The following is a 19,136-nucleotide window of genomic DNA, read 5'->3' as shown; positions in this document are numbered from 1 at the left end:
TTTGTGGTAGCTTTTTTATCGCCTGCTACAGAGATTGTCCAGTTCTAGCTCTGGTTCTCAATAACTGTTAATGCAAAAGGAAATTTATGTTGTGGTTTTATACCAGTATGTTTAAAATGAGGTCAATCTGGAATTTATTTTTAATACATGTACTAATTTTTCTGAGTTAACATATATGACTTCTTCATGTATGTCTAGCCAAGTTTTTGGTTTTTTTCCCCTCCAAGATGCTGGGAATTAAGCTCAGGGCTTCACACATTCTAGCAAGCAGTTTATGCCCCAGCTACATTCCTTGTCCCTAAAAGATACAACCCCCACACACACATGCACACAGCCAGTTTTATTTTTTATTTTAGAACATCGCTGTCCTCAATTTCTCACACATACACACACACACACACAAAATGTATGGTGATTACTTTCCATCTTATTTTTTTAAATGAACGTAATGTTTGCAATTGTAACCATTTTTAAGTTCACAGTTTAGTGGCATGAATTGCATTCAAGCTATTAATTACACTCATTCATTATTTACACTCATAATATTAATGACATTTGTATTCATTGATTACATTCACAGTATTCATTCAATAACTAAATTCAGTGATTACATTAATTGTATTGATTTATTATATTCATGTTATATCCTGTTACTGTCCATTTGTTGGGCTTTTCCATCACACAAAACAAATTCTGTACTTAGGGAGCCATTGCTCTATATTCCTTTCTTCTCCATCTTGAGATAACGTCTAATCCTTCTGTCTCTATGAATTTGTATATTCTATATATTTCATGTAATAGAATTCTATGGTATTTGAAGACACAATTTTTAATAGAGGTTTATGTGTGTATGTGTCTGTGAATGCTCACAGGTAAACTCAGAGTCCAAAAGTGGCCAGAAGATAGTGTCCTATCCCCTGGAGCTAGAGTTACAGACAATTGTGGGCTACCATGTGAGTGCTGGGAGTTGAAACCCTGACCCAACTTTTTTTTTTTTTTTTTTTTTTTTGTTTTTGTTTTTGTTTTTGTTTTTTTTTTTGTGTGATATATATTTTTTATTTTACAATACCATTCAGTTCTACATATCAGCCATGGGTTCCCCTATTCTCCCCCCTCCCATGCCCTCCCCATACCCCCAGCCCACCCTCCATTCCCACCTCCTCCAGGACAAGTCCTCCCCCCGAGGACTGTGATCAACTGGGTAGACTCAGTCCAGGGAGGTCCAGTCCCTTCCTCCCAGACTAAGCCATGCGTCCCTGCATGAGTCCCAGGTTTCAAACAGCCAACTCATGCAATGAGCACAGGACTTGGTCCCACTGCCTAGATGCCTCCCAGACTGATCAAGCCAATCAACTGTCTCACCTATTCAGAGGGTCTGATCCAGCTGGGAGCCCCTCAGCCTTTGGTTCATAGTTCATGTGTTTCCATTCATTTGGCTATTTTTTTTTCAATAATTGAGTAAAACTGAAATTTATTATATGCCACAGTCGTCCTAGGGACCTCCATGCTATATATATATATATAGCCTTTATGAACCCTGACCCAACTTTAAATGCCCTGTGACAATGTCAGTTTACTTTGTTTGCATTCTCTGCTTTGAGTTCCTTCCTGTACCTCCTCCTGTGATGCTTGGACCATGCCCAGTGCTTTGTGCTTCATAGGCAAGTACTCTACCACTGTGTTGCACCCCCAATGCTTTCAAGTAGTATATTGTTATGGTGTGTAAGAATGTATAGAGGCTGGGTGGTGGCGGCGCATGCCTTTAATCCTAGCACTCGGGAGGCAGAGGCAGGCGGATCTCTGTGAGTTTAAGGCCAGCCTGGTCTGCAGAGTCAGTTCTAGAATAGCCAGGACTGTTTCACAGAGAACCTTGTCTCGAAAAACAAAAAAGTGTATGGAGGCTAGAGGACAGCATTGTAGAGTTGGTTCTCTCTTCATTTCACGGGTTATGGAAGGCTTGCAGGGCAAATGCCTTTATTTGTTGAGCCATCTTATTGATTGCCAAAGTTTTTCTTTTTTTATGTGTTTTGTTTCATTTTAGACTTATTTTGTTGTTGTTGTTGTTGTATTGTTATGTTTTATTTTGTTGTTTTTTTTTGAGACAGGGTTTCTCTGTGTAGTTTTGGTGCCTGTCCTGGATCTCGCTCTGTAGACCAGGCTGGCCTCAAACTCACAACGATCCGCCTGGCTCTGCCTCCCGAGTTCTGGGATTAAAGGCATGCACCACCACCCAGCTAGACTTATTTTCTTACTTGTGTGTATATGTGTGCCATGTATGTACAGTGCCATCAAAGAACAAAGGGGGATGTCAGATTCCCTGGGGCTGGAACTACAGGAGGTTGTAAACTGCCCATGTGGGTACTGGGAAGCGAACTTGGATAGTCATCTGGAAGAGCAGTAAGCACGCCTGATAAGCCATCTCTCCAACTCCCATTAATGTATTTTTTTTTAAATAGCTGAAGTGGTGCTAAGTGCCTTTCCTTAAATTTTGCGGTAGTAAAATGTTTTTTGTCCAAACTTAGCAAATAAAGGTGACCTGCATCAGTACAGTGTGGAGCTAGTGGAGTTGACATAGCTTTCTAGTTGTGACATTTCTGGGGCGATGTGAGCAAACATCTACTCATCCCAGATAAGGAAGCAATGACAGGGTGCAGTACCACCAGTATCCAATATGGTGAACTACTGAGTTTTACTGACATTATAGGAACATGAGTGAGGGGTTACAGGAGCAGAAATGACTCAAAGATGCCTCCATCACCAGAAGCCTGTCCAGCATGAGTGACAGTTGATGAAAGCTGGAAATACTGAGCACACTGCACAACCTACAGGAAGCTCAACAGGCTGTTAAGTGTTGTGCACAGTTTAGCTCAGCTGATTTCAGCTGCATCTAAGAGGCTTGCCCAGCATGTCTCAGCAGTCCTTACCCCTTGTGCTTGGGAATGGAAGGCACTGGTGAATCTGGTCTGTTTTAGGGACTTCCTGATGCTTTTGAGTTGTTTACTTTTGAAGCTTCCTATAGAAGAATGTTTTACCCCATCTTAGAATTACCTTGTTTCAGTAAGTTCTGGACAACCAGGACTGTTTCACAAAGAAACACTGCTTTTAAAAACAAACAAATAAAAACAAAAAAGGATACCTTGTTTCATCTTCCTATAGAAAACCTGTGAGCATCCTTCCAAAATGGATGGTTTTCATCTCAGTAGATATTTCTACATAACATTAATGTAGCCACAAACCTAGTGCAAGAACATCTAACACAGAACCAAATTCAGAATTGCAGGCCCAACCTTGGAAATAAAAATAATCAGATTTAATATGACTTCAATATACCTGTCTGGTTTTGTGAAAACATTGACTGGTGGGCCTTAAATTGTTTGCCTTCGGAAGAAGGGAATACAGGGGCTCATTCTGCATCCCAGACTGACTTTGAATGTGGTTTGATCATCTTGTTTTATGGCCTCCCTAGTAAAGGGATTACAGGTGTAAGCCACAACACCCAGCTCAAATGCTTTTGAAACTTGCCTTACAATGCAGAATTTAAGTTCTGTTATTTTGCCCACAGTATGATAGAGTTTAATTAAATTCTGTGCTTAAAGTATATTGAACTGTTTGCTTGTTTTTAATATCACATCAAAAGACTTCCTATTCTGAGCATAAAATTACTGTTTTTAACAGTTAAGACACCCCCATGAGGATCCATTTCTAAACTTGTTTAGTTACATGCTTAAGGAATGGCTGTACTAGAGTCAAAAGGCTTAAAACTAATGAAACACTACAATTCAAGTTTTTGTTTTTGAGCACAGTTATCAAAATGGTGATTTTGGTCCTATGTATATCTTAAGAATTGGAAATACGGGCTGGAGAGATGGCTCAGAGGTTAAGAGCACTGACTGTTCTTCCAGAGGTCCTGAGTTCAATTCCCAGCAACCACATGGTGGCTCACAACCATCTGTAATGAGATCTGATGCCCTCTTCTGGCCTGCAGTCATACATACTGCTGTATACATAATAAATAATAAATAAATCTTTTTTTTTTTTTAAAAAAAAAAAAGAATTGGAAATAGGTATGTTTGGTTTTTGAGGTAGTATTTATTTCTTCTTCCCTAGTATTTAGCATAGTAGTAAGCATTCAATGTGTTCACTGAATTGAATTTATTGATGTGCAAAGGCAGTATCTTAATTATCATCTAATGGGTCCTTGAGGGTTTTTTTGTTGTGTGCTTTTGTTTTGTTTTGGTTTTTTTGTTGTTGTTGTTATTTTAGGCCTTGTTTATTTTTCCTTGATTTTGATGCATTTAAGTATCCACCCTCTGTAAATATGTATCTCTTGGTCTCACTGGGGTTGTCTGTACATCGACTAGCCCTGCCCCCTCTCCCCCACTTTCCAGCAGAAAATACTGGAGGGAATGAAAGCAATGTTCTAGATTGTTGGCTACCCATCTTAGATTCTTTTTTTTTTTCTTACAAACAAATTTTATTAGAGTATAAAAATGTTAGGAAAATTACAAATACTGTTTTTGAAAATAAAACGTTTCCCTCCTAAAAGGCAAACAGCCAGTAAGTAAAACATCCTATATCTCAGGCAGGGCAACACAGGTTCTATGTGGGAAGAGGAGCATCTTAGTAAATTTGGTGGTGAAGTTAAAAAAAACTGACTTCTGTAGAATTTGGCTCTAGGAGCAGGCAACAGAGAAGGTGATTTGGCTGTTGAAACTGTTTTCTTGGGCCACGGCCACAGTCATCCATCACCATGTGCTTTCCCAGCGACCTTCTGCCCAGTCTTCACAGTAAAGCTCAGGATCGGGGCTCCCGGAAGGGGTTGCTTCCAGCTGGGACACCAAGCAGCAGGGCATCCTTGCAGACATTCTGCATGCAGTACTGCTGAAGCTCTGAGAGACCTTGATCCTCTCCACACCGGCCTCCAGCTTGAGCTGCTCCACCAGGCGCTGCATGGTGTTCACGCTGGCCCCGGAAGACATGGCGGCTGAGGCTGGCGCGCCGGGCCCAGCTGGGCCCCATCTAGATTCTTGATGTTACTCCACCACAATTTAGTAGACATTTCTTCAAAGAAGATACACAAATTACTCCAATGATACGTGAAACCATGCTCATGTCATTAGTCATATGGAAATGCTAATAAAAAATACAAAGAGTTTCCACTTTATAGCTACTGGGCTAACGATGTTAATCATGTTCAGGATAGGTAAAAACTGAAATCTTTAAAATTGTTGGTGGCTGGTGTGGTAGCTAATGCCTATAATCCCAACATTTTGGGGCTAAGGGAGGAGAGTGGCCTTGCATTCCAGGCCAACTGGGGCTACAGAGAGTTCCAGGCCAGCCTGGGCTACAGTGAGCTCTTCCTCTTTTTAATTTGTTTTAAGGTTGGTTGGTTGTTGTTTTTGCTGTTGTTTGAGACAGGGGTTTTTTTTTTTTTTTTTTTTTTTTTGGTTTTTCGATACAGGGTTTCTCTGTGTAGCTTTGTGCCTTTCCTGGAGCTCACTTGGTAGCCCAGGCTGGCCTCGAACTCACAGAGATCCGCCTGGCTCTGCCTCCCGAGTGCTGGGATTAAAGGCGTGCGCCACCAACGCCCGGCAAGACAGGGTTTCTTTGTGTAGCCCTGATTGTTCTGAGCTAGCTCTGTTTACCAGGCCGGCCTCAAACTCACAGAGATCCTCCTGCCTCTGCCCCCCTGAGTGCTGAGATTAAAAGGCATGCACCATCCCACCTGGCCTGTGTTTAGTTTTTAAAGTATATTTGAAGAGAGAGTATGTGCATATAAATTCAGGGGCCTCCAGAGGCCAGATGAAGATGTCAGTCAGAATCCTTGGAACCAGAGTTACAGGTGTTTGTGAGCTGCAGGAAGTGGGTGCTGGAACCTGGACCAACATCCTTGGCAAGAGTGTTACCCACTGGTAACTACTGAGCCATCTCCTCCAGCCAAGCACCACGAAAGCCAGCCACCCGGGAGGAAGTTTTCAGGTCAGTTCTAACTTGATTTCTCTATGTTTCATAACCAAAATGTGTTGTCTTCAGCAATAGTTTTACCATCTGGTTATGACGATAAACATACAGTGCCAGTATTGTTTGGCAGCCTTTGGGGCCTCCTTGACCTAAGCACGGCACTGAGATTTGCACTTAGTAATCCGTGCTTTCTATGGGAAATAGTGTCCATCCATGCTGAATACCTGTGTTCAAACTCCTTTAAAAAAAAAATTATAGTTTTAAATTAGTTTACAAATGGGTGACTTTCCAGAAGGGTTTTTCTTACATCCTTGATTTTGGCTAGCCCAGTCCACCTCCTCTATTCCGTCCCAACTTCATCTCTTTATCCATTTAAAGCTTTGATTCTTAGTCTCTTCCCCATCTGCTTTCATATTGTATGTTCTAATCCCTCCTCACCCCAGTAATGCCTCATCTCCTCCCCCTCACATGACCTCTTTGTAGCTTCCTGACCTCTGTAGACACTCCAGATTAAACATACAAACTGTAAGATTCCAAGTTAGGATCTGCATATGGGTGAGAACATGAGACTTAGTCTTGCTGGGCCCAAGTTGTCTCACTTAGTATTTTCCATTTTCATCTATTTTCCTGCAAATCGTTTTCTTTTTCTTTACTGCTGGAAAACAATCCCATTTTGTGTGTGTGTGTGTGTGTGTGTGTATCACATTTTCCTTATACAGTTATCAGTTGGTAGACATTAGGCTGATCCTGTTTCCCAGCTCTCATGATTAAAGCAGCAATGACCATGGATGAGCAAGTGTCTCTGTAGGTGTATATAGCGTCCTTTGGGCATATGCCCAGGAGTGGTATAGCTGGATCATATGGTAGATCTATTTTTAGTGTTTGAAGACTCTCCACACTGATTTCCATAGTGACTGCACCAATCTACACCCCCGCCAACCTTGGCTAAGCTTCCCCATCCCCACACACCCTCCCCAGCATGCACTGTCATGTATTCACTTGATGATAGCTCTTCTGACGGGTGGAATGGAATCTCAAAGCAGTTTGACTTTGTACTTCCCTGAAGGCTTAGCCTATTGAGTACCTTTACAATACTTATTTGTCATTTGTGTTTTCTTGAGAGCTCTCTGGATAGGTCCGTGGTCCATTCTTTAAAATTAGATTTATTTGGTTTTATGTGTCTGAGTTTCGCCTGCATATATGTTTGTGCACCACAGGCATGCATGCTGCCCTCTGGCAACAGAAGAAAGTGCTGGGTCCCCTGGAACCAAAGTTCTAGATGGCCATGAGCTGCAGTGTGTGTGTGTGTGTGTGTGTGTGTGTGTGTGTGTGTGTGTGTGTGTGTGTCTTAGGAACTGTTCAAACTGATGTTCGTGCAGGGTGAGAGATTCGGATTTTGTTTTGTTCTTCCTCATACAGGTAGCCAGGCTTACCAGCACCATTTGTTGAAGATGTCTTTTCTTTGATGTGTATTTTTTAGCTGTCCTGGAACTCACTCTGTAGACCAGGCTGGCCTCGACCTCACAGCTATCTGCCTGCTTCTGCCTCCCGAGTACTGGGATTAAAGGCGTGTGCCACCACCGCCCAGCATGGGTCCTCTTTTCTATTCCATTTATCTGTGTGTGTTTTGTGCCAGCGCTGTGCTGTTTTTATTACAGAGTAACATCTGCAGAATAACTTTCAATCCAGTACGGTGATTCTCCAGTCTTTTTGCTCAGAATTGCTTTGGTCATCTGGGGTTATGCTTCAATATGAATTAATTTTTTTTCCTGGTTTTTGTGAAGAACATCACTAGAATTTTTATTTTGAATTGCACTGAATTGTAGATTGCTTTCAGTAAGACAGTCATCTTGCAATATTTATTTTTCTAATGCATGACCATAGGAGGTCTGTCTTAATTTCTTTTGCGTCTTAAACTTTTCCTTCTAGAGACTTTTTGCATCCTTTTTAGGAGTAGTCCAAAGTTTATTGTTTGTTCTTGAGGCTTCTGTGACTGAGATTGTTTCCCTGAATTCTTTCCCTGTTTGTCATTCGGATATGGGAAGACTATATATGATTTTGTGTGATGAGTTTGCTGCAATTAACTGCCGCTGTGCTGGACGTGGTTGTCAGTTCCGAGAGTCTTCTGGTGCATATTTAGAATCTCTTACGTATAGACTCATACCATCTACATACAATCCTTTAGCTTCTTCCTTTACCACTTGTATCCATTTTATTTGCTTCTCTTGTCCATTGCTCTAGCTAAGACTTCTAGTACTGTACTGGATGAGAATGGGAAAAGTGGACAGTTGTGTCTATTTCTAATTTTGAGTTTTTCCTTATTTAATATAATGATGGCTATTCATTTGTTGTATATAGTCTTTCTTCCTCTTCTGTTTATTTATTTATTCTTTCTTTTGTTTTTGTTTTGTTTTGTTTGAGACAAGGTCTTCCTATGTTGTCTTGGCTGCCCTGGAACTCACTTTGTGGACCAGGCTGGCCTTGAACTCACAGAAATCTTCCTGCCTCTGCCTCCTGAGTACTTGGATTAAAGGTGTGCACCACAGCCCATATGTAGCCTTTCTTTCTCCCTTCCTTTCTTTTTTCTTTCTTTCTTTCTCCCTTCCTTTCTTTCTTTATTTCGAACATTTACTTTTAAAAATGATTCATTTTTATTTTATTTGCATTGGTATTTTGCCTGCATGTATATCTGTATGAGGGTGTCAGATATTGGCGTTATATACAGTTGTGAGCTGACATGTGGTTGCTAGGATTTGAACCCAGTACCTTTGGAAGAGCAGACAGTGCTCTCAACCGCTGAGCCATCTCTCCAAACCTATATAGCTTTTCTTATGTTGAGATATGTTCCTCCTAGTCTGAGTTCTTTGGGGCTTTTAAAAAACTTATTTATTTGTATTTGATGTGAACCAGTGTCTTGCCTGCATGAGTGTCTGTTCACTGTGTGTCTGCACTGCTCACAAAAGCCAGCAGAGGGCATCAGATTCCCCTAGAGCAGGAGATTGAGATCTTGTGAGCTTCCATGTAGGCGTTGGGAATCGAAGCCAGATCCTCTGCTTTTGACAACTGAAGTGTCTTTCCAGTCTCCTTCTTCAGGGCTCTTATCAGGCTTGGGAGGCTAGTGCCTTTGAAAGTCACCGGCACACCTTGCCCTTCCCCTCTGCCTTGCTTAACCATGGATTACATCCCTAAAACTAGCCACCAAGGTCCATTCCCTTATTTGGCCACTTCCTCCTCCTAAGGCTGACTACCAAGGTCCAGCTATCAAAATACTGAAGTCCAGATTTCAAAAGCCCCCTTTTGGCTATCCTGTAACTAGTCAAAACAAACCGACTCATCCTAACACCAGCTTTTCTTTTTTTTCCTTTATAAACTGCCACTTGCCTAAGGGCCAATTCTGTCTCCTCTCTATCCAGAGGCAGTCCTTTGTCCCTCTGGGATAAATATGCCTTCCCCCTCTTTCTCCCCCCCCCACCCCATCACCATCCTGTCTCTGCTTCTGGGGCAAATAAATCCCCTTTGTACTGCAAACTACATCTTGGTGTGTCCTGTGTTCACAAGTTCGAAGACGATCAGCTCCTACCATAAACAATAAGGACTAGCAATGAGGCTGTGTTATTCCCATGACCCACCAGGCGGCTTCCGTGGAAACAAGGTCTTTGGATTCATGGGGAGGGTGGTTGCAAAGCTGAATCCTAAAGGAACTGACAGAAGGGCCTGACCGCGCCGTGTTTTCCATGCTCATATCTCCTAGAGTCCTTCATTCAGCCTTTACCCTCCGAACCATTTCCCTGGCCCTTTTGTGTTTCTGGGTTGTGATTTGCACATCCTTTGGTTTGTGTCTCCAAATTTTATTTGGGAATTTTCATGGTGAACGACCTACTGTTTTTGTTTGTTTTTGAGATAGAGTCCAGGATAGCCTGGAACTTGCTATTCAAATAGTCACTTTTTAAACTGGGAATAGTTGCACACATTTGCAATCTCAGTATTTGGGAGGCTAGGAGAGGAGGATTTCGAGAAGTTTTGAGGTATCCTGAGTGTAAGCACAATGGCTTGGATGGAAAGGGATTCTGGAAATTGGGAGGCAAGGAATACCATAGGTCACAGCAAGCGCAGCAGCTTCCAGACCTCCACGGAAAGGTTTCCCCAATGTAACAGCTTCGCTCTGGCAGGGGAGGGTTTCCCCAGCGAAGTAGTTACAGCTCTGCTCAGGTCTCTCCCAGTGTAACAACTCCTCTCTGAAAGTGTTACAGTTCCGCTCTCCTCAGCTCCGCCCAGCCTCCGTCTCTGCTCCTGCAAGGCAAAAGCAGGTCTCATCTAAACCTTATTCAAGGAATGTATTGGGAAGGAAGAGTCCAGGAGGCTAGCTGCCTCTGCCATGGTGGAAAAAGGACAGCAGCGCAGGGTTTATACAGGGCTTCTTAAGGGTGGAGTTTTTTTTCCAGGGAGAAGATTTTCAGGGTGGGAATTGGTCAGATTTCAGGCCTTGAGCTCAGATTGGCTAGATCTCGTGCAGGTAGTTGGTTTTCTGCTCAGGGATTGGTTGGTTTTCTGCTTAGTTGGTCAAGGGCAGATTTGGTTCTGGTTTCAGGGCCAAAGTGTGTTTCTTTCACTGGCCCTTTTAGTCTTTTGACTCTAATATCATGGGCCAGGGCATATTTCTACCGCTGGCTCTGATTCTAGGGCCAAAGTGTGTTTCTTTGGCACTGGTTTCAGGGTCAGCGTGTATTTCTTTGGCTCTGGTTTCAGGGCCAGGTTGGGTTTCTTTCACTGGCTCTGGTTTCAGAGCCAGGGTGGGTTTCTTTGGCTGGCCCCTTTACCCTACACTGAATTGTACAGCAGGTGCCAGGACCGATGAACTACATAATTGAGACTCAGTTGGGGGAGAAAAAAACATTAAATAAAATTTAAAAATAAAAGTTTAAACAGTCATGTGAGCCAGAGCAGATAAACTGAATGGAGAAGACTGTAGTCACACAGTAGTACCCTTGGAGGACATGCTCCTGGTGACCAAAAGACCTTCCCCAAGGCCCTACCTCTCAAAGATTTGATCACTTCCTAACAAAACCATACTATAGAACACGTCTCCTATTCTGGTGGACCTTGGCTGACCCTCAGATAATTTCTAAGCAACAGCATGGGGTACTGATAAAATCAAACATGTGTTGGCAAGTTTTGTGCGTGCGTGCGTGCGTGCGTGCATGCGTGTATGCGTGTAGTACATGTAGAGTTCTTGTTTGGTGGAGTACCTCCTCAGTCCACTTCTTTTAGAACCATGGATTCTAGGGCTCTGTTCGTCTGTGTGAGTGCGCTCCCACTGAGTCTCCAGGTCACACCCACTATCTCTAATTCTGCAGTGCAGCTGTGGCAGCATACTCTAGCCCCTAAGTTCAGTCCTGGTCCAGGTCTAGTTGAATCATGAATTTTAGGAATCTCAGACCCATTATTTTTTTTGGGGGGGTGGGGGTTTTCCAAGACAGGGTTTCTCTTGTGTAGCTTTGCACCTTTCCTGGAACTCACTTGGTAGCCCAGGCTGGCCTCGAACTCACAGAGATCCGACTGCCTCTGCCTCCCGAGTGCTGGGATTAAAGGAGTGCGCCACCACCGCCTGGCCTCAGACCCATTATTATCTGTTGAATGTTACTCTCAACCTGAGGGTCTAGGATATATATATATATATAAAATTACAGCTTCTTCCATTCCTGATTTCATGCTGTTTATTCATATTCATTCATTTATTTATGCATTCTGGGGATCAGATTGAAGGTTTGACACATTTTGGGCAAGTTATGTATGACTCAACTAAATCCCAAGTCTTCCTTTTGTGTGTGTGTGGGGGGGGTTCGAGATAGGTTTCTCTGTGTAGTTTTGGTCCTGTCCTGGATCTCAATCTGTAGACCAGGCTGGCCTCAAACTCAGGGAGATCTGCCTGGCTCTGCATCCCCAGTACTGGGATTAAAGATGTGCGACACCACCGCCCAGCTTCAGATTCCATTCTTGATTGGTCTGACTTTCTTTATTCTGTTGTTGTTTTTGAGACAGTGTCTCACATATTCCAGGCAAACCCTGAAGTCACTCTGTAGCCAAGGATGATCTTGAACTTTTGATCTTCTTACAGTCTACCTCCCAGGTGTTCCACCTCTGACTTGGCATTCGCCACACAGTCCTGATTCTAATTTATTTCCTTTACCAATAGTGGTGCAGACATGGAATATCTGTCTGAACTGGGCCCAAATACACAATAAGGCTAAAAATGTTTCTATAGAACTGTCAACAACCTAATTAGTTCTGGTTCAAATATACCTTGAAAAAAAAGATGTGCCTGGTTACATCTGTGACCACTAACTAGAGATTCTAATCATTCTCTCTACCTCTATAAGACCACTCCATGGGGATTGTCCCCAAGTCAAGATTTTGTGTTCTGTTGGAAATTATGTCGTCAACGGCATGGTTTGCTTGTGAAATGTACCCAGGCTCATGTGTTTAAGCCCTTGATCACAGTTGGTGGCATTGTTTTGAGAGACTGGATCATTGAGGAGGTGGGGCTTAGCTGGAGAAAGTGAGTGTTGGGGGCATGGCCTAGAAGGTCATAGGTCATATGCTTCCACACTACAGAGTCACTGTAACTCTTTACCAGTGGACTCTGGCTCGACTATGAACTTTTCCTGTCTTAGGTTGTTTTTTTCTCAGGTATTTGGTCACAACAACAAGAAAAAGCTATATTCAGCTTACACTGGGATTATTGAGACATGATCCTATCACAAGCCATACAGCAGCTGGATTTCTCATTTGGCCACATGTTGTTGAAATTTCTTTGTTCACTATTTTTCTTCAAAAACTACCAGCTATGCTTATATATTTAATGGCACACTTATGACCCCAGTCTCACATTTCCTTTCTAATGGCTTTTTAATCTGTGTTTTTTTTAGAACACTATCCAGTCTGTGTTGAAATCTCTATTGCTCCAAAAATACCTTTGGCTTTCTTTTGCTTGAATTAGGATCCAAGTAAGGTTAACATTTTGTATCTGTTTACTATGCCTCTTAAGTATCATTTAATCTATGTGTTTTTTTCCCCATCCTCCTCCTTTATGACATTCATGGAAGAAACTGACTCATTTGTCTTGATGAATTTCCTATAATCTGACTTTGGCCGTTCACAGCCTCATGCTATGATTTAATAAGTTCCTCTATTATGCACCTTTCTCATCCTGTATTTCCCATAAACACTGATCATGAGACATAAAATCTTGATTAGATTCTTTTAGCTGTAGCACATCCTGTTTAACCTTCTCTTGTACTGTCTTCAGAAGGTACATAATATCCGGCTGTCTTGCTTTAACTGATGTAACACTGATCAATATGTTCGTGTGTATCAGCATGATTCACTCATCACAGTTGGCCCTCAGTATCTGCAGAAGGTGCAGCATGCTTCCAGGACTATCTTGCAAATAATAGAACCTGCAGATGCTCTAGACCCCTACATACAATGACTTATTATTTACATAGGACCTATACATATCTTCCCACATACTATAGAACAGCTCCACATTATGTAACGTCATGTAAATGGTTGTCACACATCTCTACAGGTTTGGACACAACCATTATAGGCCTGATGACACAGTACAGGAATGAGTTGTGCGCGAACGATGGGTATGGCAGCGCAAAGAGAAGGAAGTGAACTAGGGAACAATTTTGAAGTTTTTGTTTTGTTTGAGATGGGGTCTCATTATGCAGCTCCGACTCACCTCGAATTTGCTTTGTAGAGCAGCCTGACCTTGAATTGGAGGCAATTGTCCTGCCTCGGCCTCCTGCCTCACATCTGTGATTATAGGTGTAAGCCACCAAATGTGGCAAATGGAATACTTAGATAAGGAAAGGCATTCATCTGGATAGCTATGAAGAAACATGCAACACTCCATTTTACAGTGAAGAAATCTGAACCTGGAGAACAGTCTGACAAGCCGTATATCTGCTACCATTACTGGGGGATGCAGGCTGAGAGTCAGTAGCCAGGCTCAGTAAAATAACTAAGCTGTCCCTTAGCTGGGTGTGAAAACACACACCTGTAATTCTGGCACTTAGGAGGTAGAGGTAGGGGGGTTCAGGAACTCAAGGCCAGTTTCCTCTCCCCAGTCAAACAGGTCAACCTGGGCTGAGACCATATCTCAGAACACAAACAAGTATACAAACCAAAACAACACCAACACACAAATAACAACAAACACAAAATGAAAAAAAAAAAAAAAAAACGGTTAATAGTCCCTTTAAAATAATTTTGAAGGAGGCAGCAGCGGTCCCTGAATTCCTGGCTCAGGTCATTCTCCTGCTTCAGCCTCCCAAGTGGCTCATACTACAGCTGCACACCTCTGTGGCTTCTCTTCCCTCCCTCCCCTCCCCTCGTCACTCTCCTCTCCTTCCTTCCTTTTTCTCTTCTCTCTCCCAGGTTTTGCTGTGTAGTGCGGGCTGACCTCAGCCTCTGAAGTGGTTAGTGAATTTGAATGCTGAGATCATAGGAATACACTACCACTCCACCTTCTCTCGTTTTATAACCAATTTACTGAGCAGTAATTTATATATCATAAACACTCACCATGTGTGTATAGTTCAGATATAGCATGTGCAGATATACATTTGTGCAAGCACAATATTATACAATAAAATAACAAAATTTAAAAAAAAAATCACAAATAGAATAAATATCGAACACCAAAATTAACTGAGATCGCTCAGTGGTTAGAGCACTTACCACACAAGCCTGGGGACTGGTGTTCGGATCCCCAGAACTCACATAAATGTGTGGTATAATTCCAGCCTTGGAAGGCAGAGAAGAGAGATCCCAGAGCAGGCTGCCTAGCTAAACTAGCTAGCTCTGGATTTGATTGAGGAGAGACTCTGTCTCAATGAATACAGTAGTGATCAAGGGTGATTCCTGACAGCAACCTCAGGTGTTCACATGCACATGTGCACATACACATCCCAACATGTGCCTACAGTCAAGCAAATATGCATATATACACATGCATAACACACACACACACACACACACACACACGAAAGAAAAAAAATCAAAATATTTCTAAAATGATTAGTAAGTAGCCATTGTCCTACAATCGCTAAAGACCCTTGCTCCCCCATCTCTGAACACTCCTAGCCTCCCCTGCAATCCAACTAAAGCATCTGGTCCACCCAGAGCATACCAGTACTCCGTCCCAGCAGTGAGCAGTATCTGCCATGAATGGTTAGCACCATCAGTTTAGGGTTACTCTTGGGAAGGATCCAGGCAAGCACTCATTTCTTGGGTACCCACCCGTAGCTTTTCTTCACACATCCTGTGTGGTCCTCACCAGTCTATGCATTGGAAGCCCAGTTTCCAGCTTGCAACACTCTTGGGTGTTGTAGAACCTATAGGACAATCTACTGGAAAGACATTAATTAGGTCCCCTGGGCGGTGCCTTTGAAGGGTAGGTCTTTGCTTTCCATTTTATTATCATTATTAAATGGTTTCCATTGTACTATTTATTTATTTATTTACTTACTTATTTATCTATAGTTTTTTGTTTGTTAGTTTACTTGGTTTGTTTGTTGTTTGTTTTTTTGAGACATGGTTTCAGTGAGTTCCTGGAACTCATTGTGTAGACAAGGCTGGTCTTGAACTCAGAGATCCATTTGTCCCTTCCTCCTGAATGCTGGAATTAAAGGCATGTGCCACCACCACCTGGCTGATTATTATTTTTAAACGGGTCAAATATTTGGTGCATGTGTGATGCATGTGCATGATGTGTGTGTGTGTGTGTGTGTGTGTGTGTGTGTGTGTAATGTAGGTATGTGTGTGTGTGTGTGTGTAATGTGTGTATGTATGTGTGTGTGTGTGTGTGTAATTTGTGTATGTGTGTGGGCACCAGTGTAGAAGTCAGAGGATAACTTACAGGAGCCGGTTTTTGCCTTCCACCATGTGTGTCCTGAGGATCTAACACAGGTCATCGGGATTGGCAGCGAGTGCCCCCACCAGCCACTTCACTTGCCCTCATGAGACTTTTCTTTCTTTCCTTTTTTCTTTTTTCTTTTTCCTAGACAGGGTTTCTCTGTGTAGCTTTGCGCCTTTCCTGGAACTCACTTTGGAGACCAGGCTGGCCTCGAACTCACAGAGATCCACCTGCCTCTGCCTCCTCAGTGCTGGGATTAAAGGCGTGCGCCACCACCGCCCGGCAAGACTTTTAAAAAATTTCTCTAGTATTTAATATTATTTAGATTGTAATTACATTATTTCTCCTCTTCTATTTCCTCCCTACAATCCCTCCTATGTACCCTTTTTGCCATCATTTAAACTCATGGCTTGTTTTTCTTTGTTGGTGGTGTCTGTGTGTGTATTCCTAAATACATAAAAACAACCTGCTCCATCTGTATGACGTTACTTGTATGTATGTTTTCAGGGCTGACCATTTGTTATTGGATAAGGAAGACTATTTCTCCAGCTCTCACCATTCCTAATTGCCGCAGTTCTTTGTCTAGGGTTGAGGCCTGTTCCCCTTCCCTGCTCATGAGCATGTCTGTTGGTGTTGTACTTATGCAGGTCATGTTTAGGAAGCTGTATCGATGAGACTTCGTGGTCGCAGCTTCTCTGACATGGAGACACACTCTCCCAGCAAATTTCCTGACCCTCTGCTCTTGCAATCTTTCCACCTTCTCTCCAGCAAAGATCCTTGGCTCTTAGGTGAGGGAGTGCTGCTGTAGATGTTTCAGTTCAGGCTAGGCTGTACAACTCTGCATTTTGATTGGTTGTGCTTTTCTGTAATATTCTTTGTGTGTTGCAAAGATTATTAGTTTCCTTGATGATGGGTGAGGAGTTCACTTATCTGTGGGTATGAGGATAAATATTTACCTCATTTGATTCCTTTAAACACACAATATAAATGCTTTATTTAACAGCTGCAGGTCATCCCGTGGGCCAAGTGGTGGATCTCCAGGACCTAGAAGTAAGGGTCACACAGCTACCAAGCACAACACCCTCTCCCACGTGGCCTTTCATATTGCTGATTATAGGGGACTGGTGTCATTTATAAAGTCCACGTATACCTGCATGCACTGCCCCTGTGAATGGCCCTTTCGCTCCCCTAGCTAGCTTGATGGGCTGCACGAGACCTGTGTCCATGATGGCGGCATTCTAATGGGAGTTCCACATTTGATTGTTTAAAGAGCTTAGTAGAAAAAAAAAAATAGGAACCACATCCTTTTCAAATAATCACTGAGAGCATACCTGAAGAAATCTAGGAGAGAAATACGCAAGGATTATGCATGAGGGCTAAGGGAAAAGAATGAAGTCTAGATAGTCCCTATTTTGTATCAACTACTAATTTTCGTATTTTATGATACTGTAAAGTAATGCATATGCAGTGGAAACTGAAGTTTAAATTTTGGCCATTCCCTTGAACTAGTGCTGGCTGTTAATATACTTACCTATGATGGTGCCGGGAGGTGCGGGGAGCCATTAAAACTCCAGGTATGTAATTTCTGCATAAATAACAAGGAAGCCAAGTTAATTCCTTAATGTATTTACAAATGTGATTTAAAGCTCAAAATGACAGTGTTCCAATTTTGTCTTAGTGTTTGGTTATTTGTTTTTTGCAGTGCTGAGCCTAGAACCCAAGGTCTTGAGGATGCCAGGCAAGACTACCCCATCACTGAACTATGCTTCTTGCCCCTTAGAATGGTATTTAAAATCATTTAAAATTTCATTTGGTAAAAAAAAAAAAAAAAATTCATTTGGTAAAAGCCAGGCAGTGGTGGCACATGCCTTTAATCCCAGCACTCGGGAGGCAGAGGTAGGCGGATCTCAGTGAGTTCAAGGCCAGCCTGGTATACAGAGCAAGATCCAGGACAGCTAGAGCTGTTACACAGAGAAACCCTGTCTCGAAAAACCAAGAAAAAAAGAAAGAAAGGGGAAAAAAAAAGAAAGAAAAAAGAATGCAAACCTCGAATTCTCATTTAATGACTTTTCTAAGCTCTAATAAGTGAGCTGTTTGCTGTGGAATGCCTCCCCTCCTCTGGTGTGAGATCAGCCATGAACAGCTCCGTGGAGACAGACTCCAACTAGAAGACCCTGGCCACCGCTCTGCCTCCTCATGCTCCAGTAAGCAAGGCCTCAGCAGACTGCTTCTGGCATTCCAGTCCAGTGAATCGCTAGACCAAGAACATCCATAAACTCCATTGCATTATAAAAATGGCAGCAACGACCCAGTGGTCTTCTGTGGCTCCTCAATATTACTAGAGGGTTTCATATTTCCTCCTGACAATTAAGGCGAGCTCAGTCCCATTATCTCAGGTTTCCCGTGCTCTTGGAAGGGGAGACTTCAGACACCCGGCCACCTGTTAGAATCTCCTGTTTTCTGACACGAGTTGAGAGTGGGAGAGTTCAGGAGATGCGGAAGAACTGCCAGACTGCCTTACTTGCCAGCTGACAGTCATTTCTACTTGATGTGGAAATTAAAAACTGAATACCATTATTAAATCTTATATAAATAACAATTCCCTTTTTTGTTGTTTTGATTTTGGTTTTCCAAGACAGGGTTTCTCTCGCTGTAGAGCCCTGGCTGTCCTGGAACTTGCTCTGTAGATGAGGTTGGCCTCAAGCTCATCAAGATCCGCCTGCCTCTGCCTCCTGAGTGCTGGGATTAAAGGCGTGTGCCACCTCCTTCTGGGCTAAATAACAATTCCTTAATATCCACTCTATTTTTACTTTGCCTCAATTTTCTCAAAGATGTCTTTTACAATGTGTTTGAATCACTATCCAAGTGGAATTAACATACTGCATTTAGTACTACTTAATGTTTTATTGCAAATATTGCTTTTCAAAAGATCTGTAACTGACTTTATTATTTCTGAGCCATTTTCCAATGTGGTTCCATCAATTCCAATCCTGTAGTTAGAGATTCACTTCCTTTTCCCCCTTTGGTATTACCAGACATTTTGTTGCCTATCTACTAACAAGCCACATTCTGAGAAGAAATATGAGCATCTCCATTAAATAATGGGCAGTCAAGAGTTTTAGAAAACACTTTATACTCACTGAAGATAATATGCCTCTACGCTTCCTGAAAGTCACATTTTTGGCTCCCAAATATGTCAGGAACATCCTATTACATACTTTTGGCTTTTGTTTTGCTTTTAGTGCTAGTA

General features: G+C 42.4%; 1 pseudogene; it reads right to left on the bottom strand.

Moving 5' to 3' along the window:
* Positions 1-4,431: 4,431 nt before the first annotated feature.
* LOC114690141 lies at positions 4,432-4,995 on the bottom strand (annotated as a pseudogene).
* Between the last annotated feature and the right edge of the window lie 14,141 nt (positions 4,996-19,136).

This window comes from Peromyscus leucopus, chromosome 5 (genome assembly GCF_004664715.2).
Source record: "Peromyscus leucopus breed LL Stock chromosome 5, UCI_PerLeu_2.1, whole genome shotgun sequence".
In the NCBI taxonomy this organism is placed as follows: Eukaryota; Metazoa; Chordata; class Mammalia; order Rodentia; family Cricetidae; genus Peromyscus; species Peromyscus leucopus.
Note: the sequence above shows the minus strand (reverse complement) of the source record. Positions and strands in the feature narration are given on the sequence as shown.